Genomic DNA, 16,547 nt, shown 5'->3' with positions numbered 1-16,547 from the left:
GTTTATTTAACAAGGTTATACAAAGATGTTAACATGTCGTTAGGGAAGCATGAGAATTCATGCATTCTGGTGACCTCCCTCATTGAAACCAGCCATGTGTACAGTGCAGAAATACAGTCCCTGCTGAGCTTAACGTGTCTTTCACCATCAAAGCCAGCTTTGCTGTTTAAAACACCAACCCTTTTCGGGATATGGTTACTATTCTTTTTTGCAGAAACCACCTTAGGTGGGTATTTAAGAACCTTGGGCTACAATCACTTTAACCCAAGAATATTAAGGCTCCGTTTTTTGTAATAGGGCCTGACAAGTCCAAGTTTTAGCACTGTTTAAAACAACAAAACAAAAAGTTTATGATTTTAAGACAGTTTCCAAGTAACAACCAAGCTGAAAAGAGAGAGAGAACTTTAAGCAAGAAACTTATTTGGACATCATGGAATAGAAAGGTGTCTCTAGGTTCACTTCAGCAACCAATAAAATGTGGCACTCTTGTTTTTCTCTTTTACCCATAGTGTATTTCCCAATGTTCATCCATGCATGGAGAAAATTATATAATAATAATAATAATAATTCTTAGCTCTTGTATCAGACTTATTATCAATAGCTGTCAAAGTGCTTTACAAAGGCGGTCCATACCATTAACCCCATTTTACAGATGGAAACTGAGGCACAGAGAAGCAACTAGACCTACTCAGGGTCACCCAGCAGGCAAGTGACAGAACTAGGAATAGAACTCAGATCTTCTGGGGCCCAGCCCTCTATCCACTAGATCAAACGGGTCTTTGTTTAATTTACCTCCTGTTCTTCTTGCGTCATAGACCTATCATCTGTAAAACATGCTCAGGAAGAAATGTGCTTGTATGTGTAATACTGTTTCGTTTAAATAAAGCAGCAGATACCCTTTCTTGGTTAGAAGAAACTTTGTTTTCTTTCTGCAGAAATGCTACTGATCAGTTTAGATTTGCACAAAATTAAATGGCTCTATTATGCAAGCAATTCTTGCATGGCTTTCACAAAGTGTTTCAGTTCTGATCTTCATGGCAAAGAAACATGAAAGTGTTACTGCGGGATAATTATATAACACTGAGTGGATCCTGATGCTACTCTGTTGTTCAAAACATTTAATTAGCATTATGGAATGAATTCTGAATGCTTATTAAAAGGAAGTCATTAACCTTCACTTCTCATACCTTTGCTATGTTCACTATGTAAGAAGCAAAATATTAATCACAAGAGATGATTCATATCAGCCAGAGTCCTGTAAAAAACCGATCTTTGAAATTGTCATGTGTTGCTGCTTAAATAATCATTAGCAACTATGATAAAGTATAATGATTCTCAGAAAGCACTTTTTTTTTTTACTGTACCATGACCTAAGTTGCCACTGTGCACACCTGGGTGTCTGCCATCCTGATAAACTGGAAAATGGCCATCCATACTCAGTGACTGAAGAACAGAGGTGCAAAGGAGGTCACCTGCACAAATACAGGCATGTGCAATGCCCCTTCTGAAAGCTGCATTTCTGCAGGCATAAATGGGTAATTGCAACTGCCTATTTATGCATCCAAATTGGTTGCTAAGGTCTGAAACTTGAAGGCAGGAGAGTGAGGCTGTATTTCCAGCTTCAACACTGATTCCCCAGGTAACTATGCAAGTCACTTGTCCTCTCTCTGCCTCTGTTTCTAATAAAAATAATACCTCCCTCACAGGGATGTTGTTAGGCTAAATTCATTAACATTTGCAAAAAGCTTTGGAGGTCATCAGAGAGGAGGTGCTGTTTCAAATTAATATTGTTATAGTTATCTAGTTTCAGGTGGCATGAGTGTGTGCACACCCATTGGCCCGCCTTTGATCATTCAGCAATAAATGTATTGCTACTGATAATACTGTGCTGTCCTGGATCTATTTTGCTGATCCTCTGTGGGCCCTGAGCCAAAACCCCATGAACTCAATGGAAAATCTCCCATTGACTTCAGTGGATTTTGGATTAGGCCCTACAGCCCAGACTTCAATGGGAGTCTGGTGCCTCAATACCTTTTGAGGATCTGGTCCTATGTGCTCAGATTTCATCCATATTTCTCATACAAAATTAAGGCTTTTCAGTGGGCAGTTTTGTCCAGTGGTTAGGGCACTGCATTAGGGCATCTGTCTAGGGCATTTACATAGACCTCGTTACCATATATTACCATAGTATCTGAGCACCTCACAATCTTTATTGTATGTAGCCTCACAACACCACTGGGAGTTAAGGCACTGCTGTTATCCCCATTTTACAGATTGGGACCTGAGGCCAAAACGAAGGGAGGAATCCATAAAGAGATTTAAGGGTTACAAAACTGAACATCATGGCACCTAACTTGTAGGCACCAAGAAAACCACAGGAACAGCACTGTGATCCACAAAGCTGAGTTCAGCACCTGGGCTCCCTATGCAACGAATGGGGAGAGACTGGTGTCTTAGAATGCGATCCATAAAAGCCAGTATGCTCAGCGGCTGCCTGCCTAAACTAGCCAATGGGAGACACTGATTTGCTACTCCCTGCCCCTTTCTTAGCGATAAGTCCCTAAGTCCAGGCTCCAGGGAGGAGCCTATCTCTGCCTAGCTATCCATGAATGAGAACCCACCACCTGGCTTAGGTGCCTATGTAGTTTCTTGCAGGAATGAGTTAGCTGCCTGCCTCGCTCACACAAAACAGCCAGAGGAGGTGGAGGTGCCCACCTTACAACGTTTAGACCACGGATTAGAGCACAGTCGTTTAGACATGGGACACCCAGGTTCAATTCCCCCCTCTGTGGCAGAGCAGTGGAAGGATGGGAACTGGGGTCTCCCACCTCTCGGGAGAGTGCTCTAGCCACTGAGTCATAGGATTGTCTAATGTGGGGTACTCTCAGTCTCTCCTGCTGAAGCTGTGCAGCTGTGTATAAATAATGAAAGAGTGATTAGAGCAGGGGGACAGGAGCCATGGTCTTCTGCCCCCCAGGTGGGTGCCCAAACCACTGGCATACAACAGAGTCATTCTCTCTCTTGCTGGCCCAATCATTTTTTCCTTACTTTATCCACAGTGGCAGACTTTCAACTGGTGAAGTCCCCCACCAGACTATCCTAAAGCTTGGTAATTAGAGAATTCTCATGAGAGATGGGAATCCCCATTTCCAATCTTTTGTCCCCCTCTGCTAGGGAGGAGGGCATTAAACTTGGGTCTCCTATATCCAAGGTGAGTACTCTGACCACCAGGCTAAATCTTATAAGGTGGGCTTCTCCTCCAGCTTTTGAATGGGGCCTGATCCAGTGGGCACACTCAGAGGGTGAGTGTGGATCAGGACACATGGGGGAGCTCTGAATATTGTCTAATCCTCAGGTCAAAAGGGGTAACAATAATAATTAATACCTATTCCTTATGTAGTGCTTTTCAGCTATAGACCTCAATGGTTATAACAGATACCTGAATTTCAGAGACCATTTGAAAAGGGAAAAGGTTACTCTCTTCCATCATTATGTGGCCTTGGTCTGATGCTAAACACAGTTTTCATTGTGAAATAGATATGACAGTTCCCATTACTCGTAATTGTAGGAAGGAGCTGTAGGATTTATATATGCCGTACCATCAAAACAGCAGAAGGGTAACATGCTTTTAGTTAGAGAATGAAATTCCTACTTCCAGGAGCATTAGAGACAAGCCAGTGGAATATGAATGCAACATAGTGAATACCAAAATTCTGATTAAATAAAGGGCAGACATTTGTATATGCTGATAAAATGGGCCTTTATTTTCAATTCTTTCATTATAGCTGAATTTTGGAGACATTTGGGTCTCCAAATGTACTGCAATAAAATATAGTTGCTTTGATATGCAATGAAATTGAGAATTGTGTTGCAAGTGCTACAAAACAAAAACAGGCCACAAAGTGAAAGTTATAACATTCAAGGCACCGACGCTTTCAGAAGTGCCAGTTTCCCAGTGCAGTGAGTGGAAGGTGGTCGGGCCTGGCAGAAGCTCAGTCATTCTGAAATGGACAAATACTTTCAAAATCCTGAGAAGGAAAGGAAAGGAGGAAGAGAGGAGGAGAACATGGCGCCCTTCTTTTCCCTCCTTCTTTCTTTTCTCCCCCTCACTTATTTTCAGTTTCTCTTTAGAGTTGTCCTTGAAGGCTTGCATCATTCTTCCTCCTCTCTGGAGCCGGTTGTCCAGCTCTCTGTCTATCACAGGCCTAACTCAGGGTGTTTTTTTGGCTGTGAACTACGTTTCATATATTGGTATTTGTTTCTTAGCCGCTGGATCACCTAAATTTAGGGGGGGAATGTCACAACAGGGTTGGAAGAATACAGACCATAAGGGAATAATAAGAAAAGAAGGAATATGGAGTAATAATTCAGTTCTGTTGTGCTTATAAAATGCATATAAAATGTGCAAATCCTGCTAATGAGAATTTTGTGTTAGGCATTCTCTTCTACTGCCTTTCACCAGCCCCGACTTCTGTCTCTTTCATACACACACATACTTACACTCACACACACCAACTGCCACAATCTGTGATGACAGAGTGATGTCAGGGAAGTCCCACTGAGCATTTTTAAGGAGTCCATCTCACAAAATGCCCATTTTAGAGGTGATATAAATGGCTGGTGGCAGCACTTTGGTAAGTGGGCGTAACTTAAAGATTGGAGGGTGGGATTGCAGCAGGAAATGAATCCAACAGGATGGTGTAATAAATGATAACATAAAGCAGGGGGAGCGATAAAATGAAGGTGGAGCTGTTTATTCTGACTCCTTCCTTCACTCTCCTGGGGGTTATTTTTAACTCCTAGAAAGAATTAGGGTATGTCTACACTACAGCAGCATCTCTATGAAGCTGCAGCTGAGCCACTGTAGTGCTGTAGTGAAGATGCTTCCTATATCAAGGGAAGGGGTTTTGTCTGTCAGTGTAGGTAATCCACCTCTCCAAGAGGCAGTCGCTTGGTTGATAGTGTAAATATTCCATTAACCTAGCTGCATATACAGTGGGGTTTAGGTCGACCTAACTGTCTCCCAGAGCATGAAATTTTTCAGAGCGCTAAGCAATGTAGCTAAATTGACCTAAGTTTTAGGTGTAGACCAGGCCATAGGCAAAATAATGTCCTCAGGGCTACTTAATCACATAGGAAAATGTCACAGAGATATGTAATTGTTACCATCCCCAAGTTGAATAAGTAATAGGTAGTTATTTATTACTTCCATATCTCATCCAACATCAATATGCCTCAGAATAGCCATTAATAGTTCTCCTAGACCACTGAGTCCAGCAAGCCATTAACTGGGCTTTTGAGAGCAAAAAGATTGTTTGGTGCTAATCATCCAAGGTGAAATCCTAATCATATTGGGGATCAATGGAGTTTCATCAGTGACATCAACAGGGCCAGGATTTCACCCCCAACATTTACCTGAGCAAAGAGTGACCCATAATGTCATGACATGCCATTGTGAAGGCATCAGAAGATTTGCAAAGGCCATTTCGCAGGCAACACGTCTTCATTGCTCAAAATCAATCCTTCTGATCTATATTTTCTTCCCTAATATGGTAGAATACCGACTGAGTTGGTGTCCCCTTACATGTTTCATCCCTTGATAATGCCCTTCATGGACAGCTTTTGACCATCTATATGACAACAACGTCTATATTATTGGCCTTGTGTTGGACGCTTCAAATGTGCTGTCCTCCCCACGTACCTGTGCTAGGATTTAAAGATCAGCGGGTTATGGAAGTTAAGAAGTAACCTTTTATCTTCTGCCAGTCCAAGTGACTCACAGTGCAATCAAGATAACAATAATAGATTCATAGAGTTTAAAGTCAGGGACCATAAGATCATCAAGTCTATCCTTTTGTATAGCACAGGATATGTAGTTGTGCTTCCTGTAACCAAACAAAAGGGAGAGGAAATAGACGTAGCATTTCTTCTTATTTTTGCTGAACAGAAGAGTTGAGAAGGAATCCTAGAATGAGGCTAAATCTAATTCAGAGACTGCAGTTCAACAATATTTCCATGAGTGAAATGATCCCAACCTGAATACCAGACCTTTGGCAACCTGGCACTGTAAGAGACATAGATAGCTATCGCTCACAAAAGTAACTGTCAAGTAATTTGTCCCTTCTATCCACTAGTGTTGAACCTGGGCATGGCATTAGATAGCAGTTGATATCATAATCCCACAGAGGACCAAGCTCAAATCAAGATTAGTAAAGAAACTTATTTTCATCAGGGTCCAGCCATTAATAGATGACCATGTCTGATTTTGCTGGTTTCAAATGTGCAACCCCAGCAGCAGGTCTAACAGCACATGGCATATTTTTCTGCAGAAGACTTTGAAAAATAGCAGTTATTACAACCTGTAATTTCATTTTCAAATTTATTCCCTTCTTTAAGCAACAAATAACCAGCAGACATGAGTGAGAGATGTTAAATGTTCTCATCTTGAGGTGTTTTTCCATTAAGCTCAATGCCGTCAGGATTTAGCCTTGAGTGCATTTTGACTATGCAGCTTGTCTGCTTTGCCTTCCTGAGAACTTTTTTTTAAGGGCCCATGAAGAAACACGTTTCAAAAGAAACACATACAAATAAACACAAATACTTGCAGGATAAATCCAAATTGTAGATGCTGCATGCTCCTTTCATTATCAGACAAAGGTCAGGAAGGGTTCACAAGTGTAAAACGTTCACGTGAATTATGAGATTGCTGCTTGGTTTTCTTTCAAGTTGTAGTCTGGAAACAGATGGTGGCTGTAGCATTTATGACAGCACAAGTTACTGCAAGTCTCTCCATTTTTCTCTCTCTCTCCCCTCAAAAATGCAGCTGCAAGGAAAGTTATGGAAAATCACATTAACAGTCTGCTCTGCCACATATTCCCCCCAACCCACCAGCCTCAGCCAGATGGACCCAGCTACCTTTTGTACCTGCTAGAGGAGCAAGGAGGCTTTTCTGAATCCATCCCAGGTCCTAAGCAGTTGTCACTGACTGTCTTGTTAAAATGACTAGTTAAAAATAAGTGGCTTGTTACAACCTTAAGAAAGGACAGGTTTTTTTTCCTCAAGAGGTCAGGCACCTAAGGCCGTAATGGACACCATCTGAACTAGAGTATCAATCATGAAATACACATACGGAGAAGAGATCAATAAAGCACTTTAGCTAATTGTTTATCATTATTACTTATGCAGCAAATCCAGGCAAATATAAGGTGAACATAAAGACAAGGGATGATGTTTTCAAAAGCACCTAAATCTCTTAGGAGCCTGAGCCCCATTTTCAAGAGTGACATAGGCACTCAGAAGCCTGATTCCTATTGACCTTCAACAAGACCAGAATTTTAAAGATATTTAAAGATGCAGATAGGCATCTAGTGGGATTTTCAAGGTTGTCTGGGTACTTCTGAGCCTTAGAAACCTAAGCCACTTTTTGCAAATGAGACTTAGACTTAGGTGCATTCAAAAATTTTACCCAAGATTCCTGTCTTCAGGGACTTTGTGTTTTCAGTCCAATTTTACACTATGAAGGTTCAACAGACCATGACAGGGATGGATGGAGTAGGCAGGGTAGTGGTAAAACAAACTGAAGGAACTACTGCTCTTTCAGAGGGCAGACAGTGGGAAATATTAAAGTTTCATGGGTAGTACTTTTTTCAGAGTAGCATCCGTGTTAGTCTGTATCCGCAAAAACAACAGGAGTACTTGTGGTACCTTAGGGACTAACAAATGTAATTCTCTAATAAATTTGTTAGTGTCCAAGTACTCCTGTTCTTTTTTTTTGGGGGGGGGGTAGTACTTGAAACTTTAGATCTTTAAAATGATACATTCAGTGAAGTATTTCTGTGAAAAACAATTGATGCTCACCATTCTTTTGGTCACATTTCCCAATTTACTTTCTGAAGGGAGTAGCCATTTGATTTATAGATGTCATCGTTATTATTATTTATTAATTGTTTATATTACAGTAGCACCTATAGCTTCCAAGACAGAACCCCGTTGTGATAGGTACGATTCACACACCTAGTAAGAGACAGTTGCTGACCCAAAAAACCTACAGTCTAAATAGACAAGAGAGAGAAATGTTATTTGTGCCCATTTTATAGATAGGGAACTGAGGCACAGAGCGCTCAAGTGACTTTCTCGGGTCACACAGGAAGTCTGAGGAACAACCAGGAACTGAATCCAGTTCTCTGGAGTCCCGCTCCAGTACATTAAACAAAAGATCATCCTTCATCTGTTGACAGATACTGAATTGATAGCTCTGAAGACTGAAGTTCATTAGTCACAGAACAGATGCAGTGAAGGCTGCAGTTGTAAACACTTCAAGGCTTCCCGCTTAATGTGACTCAGCCCTGATGCAGAGGACAAGGGCTTGTGGTTAGAGTGCTGCAAATCTGCAGATATCCGCTTTACATCCACGGACTATGTTTGCAGATCGCAGATGGATGCAGATCCAAATTTTATATCTAGAGCCTGAAAATCTGTGGCTATTCACTCTGTATCCGTAGACCATGTTTGCAGATCAGATGTGGATACAAATTTTGTATCCACGCAGGGCTCTACTTGTGGTTAGAGGGTATTGTAGTCTCTACACCCGTTCAGTCATAGACTTTCCTGGTGAAACTGACAGCAAAGGTGCCAGTTTTTGATAATTACAAATGTTTTTTGGGGAGAGCTATGATTATCTAACTATCTCATCAATCATCATCATCATTGTACTATCTAAACAAATAAAAGTCCATCAGACCTTTCTTTAAGTCCCAGAATATGTAATTTTTGCTTTTGGAACCCTCCTTTTGAGCAATTCATTAATATCCTATAGAACAATGTATTCTCTTTAACTAATGAGCTATAAAGTACATGAGAAGTTTCCACCTCAGGTTTTAGCTTTTCCTGATTTATAGACCTAGCTTGAAAAGTCTTTTGAAGTTGCTTTAAGAATTCTTCATCCCTGCTAGTTCTGCAAAATATAAGATCAGTGTTGGCAACTGTTTTCTTAATTAAACTACAGAAAGCAATTAAAACCATATGATCAGGTTAATTTCCGACCTTTTAAAATGTGTATTATTTTTACACTTACTGTAATAAAGAAGCATGCCAAGGAAAACAAGGTAGGAAGTCTTTGAGGGGGCTTGAAAAGGCCAACATTGCTATATGCTTTATGTTGCAGCCCAGCTCACTGATATTAGGCCACTAAGTGGTCATGCATTCACAAGACACTATGGGACAGTTTTCAAAAGTTTGCATGCCACTTCCATACTGAGCATCATCAGCCTGTACATGCACAAAAGGAGAATATTAAGCACACATGGTATTATCAAAGCAGGCTCTTTAGGGACCCAGTCCAGCAAGATGCTTAAGACCATGCCTAACTTTAAGCAAATGAGTACCCACAGGCTTAAAGTTAGGCTTTTGGTTACGTACCTTGCTGAATCGCAGCCTATGTTTATCTACATAGCCAAGAAGCAACTTTTGCACCCACTAAATTATGCAATTAGATTAGTGCACACCACTTGGCTGCTGTTCACATCTGTGGTGTTCTGCAACTAAAGTTAGCTACACACTCCTAGTTTTGGGATTTCTGTGTAGACAGCTGTGCTCCTTTTTGCAAATAGACATTGGCTGTTAGGTTATGCTTTTCTAAAGCACATGCAAGAGAAACATATTTGTGTGTATCATTGAACAGGTATTGAAAATATTGTTTAAAAGGTGACTTTTGCAATAGCTACAATATACTGGAAAGGTATGAATGGTAGATGGGGCATATTGAATATCTGTGATTCATATACGTAAACTACATCAGTAATTTGGGAAACAGATGCTATCAAGACAGAATTTATATTCTGATGACCTATTTAAATGGGTTTCCTGATCTCAGGAAAATGTATGACAAAACTCCAATTGATTTTGATGTGGGTGGGACTAGGCCACATACAGGACTTGATTCTCAGGTGCTGTCATAAGCATGTGCAAACTCTACCAACACATGCTGCCTTCACCTGAAGTTGAAGCCTTGGAGCAAGTCACCTTGAGAGAGAGCATGGTATGGGCCCAGTGCTGCAAGCTGTACAGATGGAGGCAAGGGCTCACTCTCACAGAGCAGCTTGCAGTATCAGAATCTGTATCTGCACTACTGCTTTCCTAGGAGGGTTGCGAAGAGAGGCCAGCTTTAGGCTCCAGTCCCCTAAAGGAATCTGTGAGAAGGGCTTTAAGTTTGCACAGAATCCCCATAGGTATAAGGTTCTGCCCATATAGATCCCGTTGCAGAACAGCGGACTTGGACCCTGATTCTGCCAATACATGTGAATAGTTGAATAGTTCCACTGAAATCAATACAACACTCATTTTATTGTAAGCCTCTTGGGACAGAGCATGTCTTTTTCTTCTGTGTTTGTACATCACCTAGCACAATGGGGTCCTGGGCCATGGCTAGCACTCCTACATGCTGCAGTAATAGAAATTAATAATAATAATAGGAATGAAGTGAAGTATGTGTGTGTTTGCAGGGTTGGATTTTGCAGTTAGCATTCTAAAATATGAATCTAGGTTCTGTGTGGACGGACACATGCATGCAAATGAACCATTTTGCACATGCATACAGTTTTTAATGAAAGTCTGGACCTGTATATTTTTCTCACTCCCATGCACAATATGTACATAGCTACACAGGAAAAATCATATAAAGTGTGGAAGTATGTTATATAGAATCTTAGGACTGGAAGGGACCCCGACGGACCATCTAATCCAGTCCACTGCATTCATGGTTGGACTAAGTATTATCTAGACCATCCCTGACAGGTGTTTGTTTCACCAGCTCCTAAAAATCCCCAGTGATGGAGATTCCACAGCCTTCCTAGGCAATTTATTCCAGTGCTTAACCACTCTGACAGTTAGGACATTTTTCCTAATATCTAACCTAAACCTCCCTTGCTGCAACTTAAATCCATTGCTTCTTGTCCTATCCGCAGAGGTAAAGAAGAACAATTTTTCTCCCTCCTCCTTTTAATAACCTCTTATGTACTTGCAAAAAGAAAAGGAGTACTTGTGGCACCTTAGAGACTAACAAATTTATTTACATACTTGAAATCTGTTATCATGTCCTCTCTGTCTTCCCCAGATTAAATAAACCCAATATTTTCAATCTTCCCTCATAGGCCATATTTTCTAGACCTTTAATCATTTTTGTTGCTCTTCTCTGGACTTTCTTTCTTCAATTTGTCCACATCGTTCCTGAAATGTGGCGCCCAGAACTGGACACAATATTCCAGCTGAGGCCGTATCAGTGTGGAGTAAAGTGGAAGAATTACTTCTTGTGTCCTATTCACAAAGCTCCTGCTAATTCATCCCAGAATGATGTTCGCTTTTTTTGCAATAGTGTTACACTGTTGACTCATATTTAGCTTGTGATCCACTATGACCCCCAGATCCCTTTCCTCAGTACTCTTTCCTAGGCAGTTTATTTCCCATTTTGTATGTGTGCAAATGATTGTTCCTTCCTAAGTGGAGTACTTTGCATTTCTCCTTATTGAATTTCATCCTATTTACTTCAGACCATTTCTCCAGTTTGTCCAGATCATTCTGAATTTTAACCCTACCCTCCAAAGCACTCGTAACCCAACCCAGGTTGGTAACATTCACAGACTTTATACTGTCTATGCCACATTAAATACAAACATATTTAATCAGTGAGGATGCCACATTTGATATGTCAGGAGGCTGCTGTAAACATGTAGCCATAACTGTGTTAAATTGGGTGCGTAATAATGACTTTTCATGTTACTGCTGGGAATCAGCTTGACTGAAGAGCAGAGACTAAACTAGAGCCTGTCCCTTCTCCAACATTCACATGGTCTTAAGCAGGGCCACGATTGGTCTCCATTGCACGCATACAGGCTGTGAATGTCAGAGCCATCTGGGACATTTAAATCCCATTCAAATGAATGGGAACTGGATGTCCAAATCCTTTGGAAATCTCAGACAGAAGCATCCACAGATTCTGGATGAGTTTTGGTGCAGGATGGGATGTTCTGAGCACCCACAACTGCCATTGACGTCAGAGACCACCTCCAAGTTTGAATGTGACTTGCATGGGAGATAAGCCCCTCAGCCCCACCCAGGATCCAGCTGTATGTGAATAAATTCTTGCATCCACATGGAACAAAGGATGCATAGAGTTTACTACTGCTACCCCAGCAAGCAACGGACCAGTTTTAATAAGTAATTCTACCCACTGATTGCCCAGGAAAAGTCTGAGCAAATACTTGGCATTTTTAACAGGTCAGAGACTTCTCTAAACAAAGTTGTTGGGTTTTGTTTTGTAATAGCACATTTTCACATCCGGATTATCAGTCTCATAACATGCAAATTCCAGTGGGGATGAGTCTCTGTGGGAAATGGCCTCTTCTGATTACGTTATTTTAGCTGCTCTGGGAATAGAATCTATTTTTACAGCAATCCTAGTAGCAAAAAATGAAATCATTATCTGAATCATTTCAAGAATATTACAGTTTTTGGGCCCAATCCTCAGGGTGTATAAATCTCATCTCCATTGAAGTCAGTGAAGTTATGTCAATTTACGCCAGTTTAGGATCTGGCCCTTTATATGAGTAATTGGTTGATCAGTGACAAGAACATCCAGCTATCTTTAAGCTAAGGAGTGTCCCATTTTCAGAACTTTCAAAGTTCATCCCAGCCCTGATATATATTGATAAGTGAAGTTTTCAAGAATTATGGTCTGTGGACGATGATCATTAACTGCTGAGAAGCTCTAAACATTAACACATTTTCTGAGTTTCTACTTTCTGGCCACTGAATGATCATTAGATATACTGTATTTTCCAGAGTTTCTTTTCCAGCTGCTAAATGTACTAAGGACCAGATTTTCAAAGGTATTTAGATACCTAAGACGCCTAGCAGGATTTTCAAATGCACCTAGAGGCCTACTTCCTATTGACAGGTTTCAGAGTAGCAGCCATGTTAGTCTGTATTCGCAAAAAGTGAAATCCGATGAAGTGAGCTGCAGCTTACGAAAGCTTATGCTCAAATACATTTGTTAGTCTCTAAGGTGCCACAAGTACTCCTTTTCTTTTTACTTCCTATTGATTTCAAATGCCTAGGTGCTTTTGAAAATCCCGCTAGTCACCTATCTGGACTCTGAAAATTTGGTCCTAAAAGCTAGTCTACTTTTTTGAAAGTGACTACTGATATTGGAGGCCTTGATTTTTGAATGTCCAACTTGAGACACCTTAAAGGGGATGGATTTCCAAGGATAGGAACTCAGCCCTTTCTGAAAATTGAGCCTCTTTTGGTGTCTCTAGTTCAGCATCTCAAAATTGAGGCACCCAAAATCACTAGCCACTTGAAGATTTAGGCGTCTAGCTATTTCACATTTTCCAGAGCTTAAAAAAGGAACATTTATCGACATGTCTGTTTTGTCATATTTATTTTTTATTTGGAATCATTAAGGAAAGTTTTTGTGTGAGCAAAGGTTAATCCATTCAGAAAGAAAACCAAACTAGCCAAGATTCAATTGCCTGCTAATGAATGGAACACAATGACTTGTTTCCCCTGTATTTATACTCAGGGCATATCTACACTTACCAGGAATCGACGCTATAGCGACTGATGCACCGGGGGTCGATTTAGCGGGTCTAATAAAGACCCGCTAAATCAACCGCAGATCGCTCTCCCATCAACTCCAGTACTCCACAGGAACGAGAAGCGTAAGGTAAGTTGATGGGAGAGTGTCTCCCGTCAACCCAATGCGGTGTAGATACTGCAGAAAGTTGACCTGAGCTACTTCGACTCCAGCTACATTATTCACATAACTGGAGTTGCATAACTTTGGTCGACTTACCCACATAGTGTAGACAAAGCCTTAGACTAAGACTAGAAGAAATAGCCTTAGTAAGAAAGAGACATGAGTGAAATCCTGGCCCCACTGAAGTGAATGGCAAAATTTCCACTGACTTCAGTTAGACCACGATTTTGTGCATGGTCTAGTAGCCTTCTCAGGAAGTCCTGGCGCCTACTCCTGTGAGTTCTACCCCCAGTTCTGTCAATGACTTCCTTCTAAAAAAAGAACAGGAGTACTTGTGGCACCTTAGAGACTAACAAATTTATTAGAACATCAGTTTTCGTGGGCTACAGCCCACTTCAGATGCATAGAATGGAACATATATATATATATATATATATATATATATATACACGTACATACAGAGAAGGTGGAAGTTGCCATACAAACTGTAAGAGGCTAAGTAATTAAGATGAGCTATTATCAGCAGGAGAAAAAAACTTTTGTAGTGATAATCAAGATGGCCCATTTAGACAGTTTACAAGAAGGTGTGAGGATACATAACATAAATTTCCCTATGTTAAGTATCCTCATACCATCTTGTCAACTGTCTAAATGGGCCATCTTGATTATCATTACAAAATTTTTTTCCTCCTGATAATAGCTCATCTTAATTAATTAGCCTCTTACAGTTTGTACGGCAACTCCCACCTTTACATGATTCTCTGTATCTATATATATATCTTCTTACTATATGTTCCATTCTATGCATCTGATGAAGTGGGTTGTAGCCCATGAAAGCTTATGCTCTAATAAATGTATTAGTCTCTAAGGTGCCACAAGTACTCCCGTTCTTTTTGCAGATACAGACTAACATGGATGCTACTCTAAACCTAACTTGGAAGACTCTTAATTTTCCTGTCTCACCTTCAGTACCTATAAAAAGGAGATAATACCTGCCTACCACATATTAGGATTAATTAATCAATAAAAAATTGAAAAATGCTAGGTAGCATTGCTACTACAAGGCTCATGAGATAAAATCCTATGTGGAAAACTGACAGAGAGGAATAGTGTTGCTAATGCTTTTCTCATTTTACAGAGCAGCATGTGTCCATAAATATGCATCCGATGAAGTGAGCTGTAGCTCACGAAAGCTTATTCTCAAATAAATTTGTTAGTCTCTAAGGTGCCACAAGTACTCCTTTTCTTTTTGCGAATACAGACTAACATGGCTGCTACTCTGAAATCCATAAATATATGATACACAGACTGTTTTGCATAGTAACAAGTAGTAATACATGGGAATTATACATTAATGAATTAATAATAAAAGCTAAAAAACACATACATCCTTTTTTGGGCAAGCAGCGACTGAACACACCATAACCGTAGAGATATTATGCAAGGAAAATAAGTCACTTCACCCTACGAGTTGTGCTTTTAATTTACAATTGATTGCATATCCCCCTCAAATATTGTAGCAATTCAAGGCAACATAGCCATATCCTTCCATGTGTACCATGATGATTCTGAGCTAGTTTTAAACATAGTTTATACAAATTTATTTTCCTTACAAATCAAATAATTAGAGCTAAGTAAGGGGACAGATAACATTTCACAATTAAAAAAAACTTTTGCCCAAAATTTGTCTCATCAGATATGTTTGGCTTTAATGGACACACTAATACATGTTAGACAGCTGGATGAATGAAGAATATGTTTTAAAATTTGACAATGCTTATCTCAACAATAACTTTTTCATCTGGATCTGAATGTTTCTCAAATTTGGCTTAAGAAATAACCTGTGTTTTCAAATGTCATGCTTTAGGTGTATGAGCAACAATCACATTAAGTGCCATCACTACAGATGTTAAGATGGTCCTATGTACAGCAAAGGATAGAAATTATTTTTTAAAGCATGTCAAACACTGTGGGGAGGTCTCACAGATTTCTCTGATTGAAGATACTCTTATTTTCTTTCTCTTATTCATAGAGGCCTTGTTGCTCCATATTTGGGGTTATTTAATATACAACATACCTCAATACATTAAGTGCACACAGGGCTCAATCCTGCAATTGTTGTGGTCCCGATTCACACCTATTCCAGACAAGCACTAAAGCACAACCTTAACCTTATCTGAAGCCAATGGGACAAAGTACATGCTTAAAGTTACGCACATGCTTAAGTGTTGTGCTGAATAGATATGGATTTAGGCATATGCTTAAGTGTTTTCCCAAAGTGGGTCTGCATAAGGAATTCAGGATTGGAGCCACAGTAGAAAGGGATTTCTTAAAGAGGATACCAACCTCTATACAGGGAGTAGGAGTACTTGTGGCACCTTAGAGACTAACAAATTTATTTGAGCATAAGCTTTTGTGAGCTACAGCTCACTTCATCGGATACATGGAGTGTATGACTAAGTGCTGGGGGAAGTGCCTACTACCGTCTACTAAATCTTTGTAGATTCCCATAAAATCTGATTCTACAGTTGCTGAACCTGTATTTGTTCCACTTGCGTAATTCCCCTTGAAGTCATGGAAGGCTGAGTACTTAGATGGGCAGGAAATGACTAGCCGATGATAGCATAACAGACTGTGTACATTTGCATGGGCAGAGAGCTGGATTTTCATCAGCCACTACAGCCTTTGAAGCTATGGCATAGTTTTTGTTCATGTAGCCCATACATGCATTCATTAGGCAAAATGACTTGCCCTCAGTCTTTACAGTATTTAGCCTTAAGGGTGGCAGGGTTCA

This window comes from Dermochelys coriacea, chromosome 10, assembly GCF_009764565.3.
Source record: "Dermochelys coriacea isolate rDerCor1 chromosome 10, rDerCor1.pri.v4, whole genome shotgun sequence".
Lineage (NCBI taxonomy): Eukaryota > Metazoa > Chordata > Testudines > Dermochelyidae > Dermochelys > Dermochelys coriacea.
The sequence above is the reverse complement of the archived record's forward strand: the minus strand, read 5'-3'. Positions refer to the sequence as shown.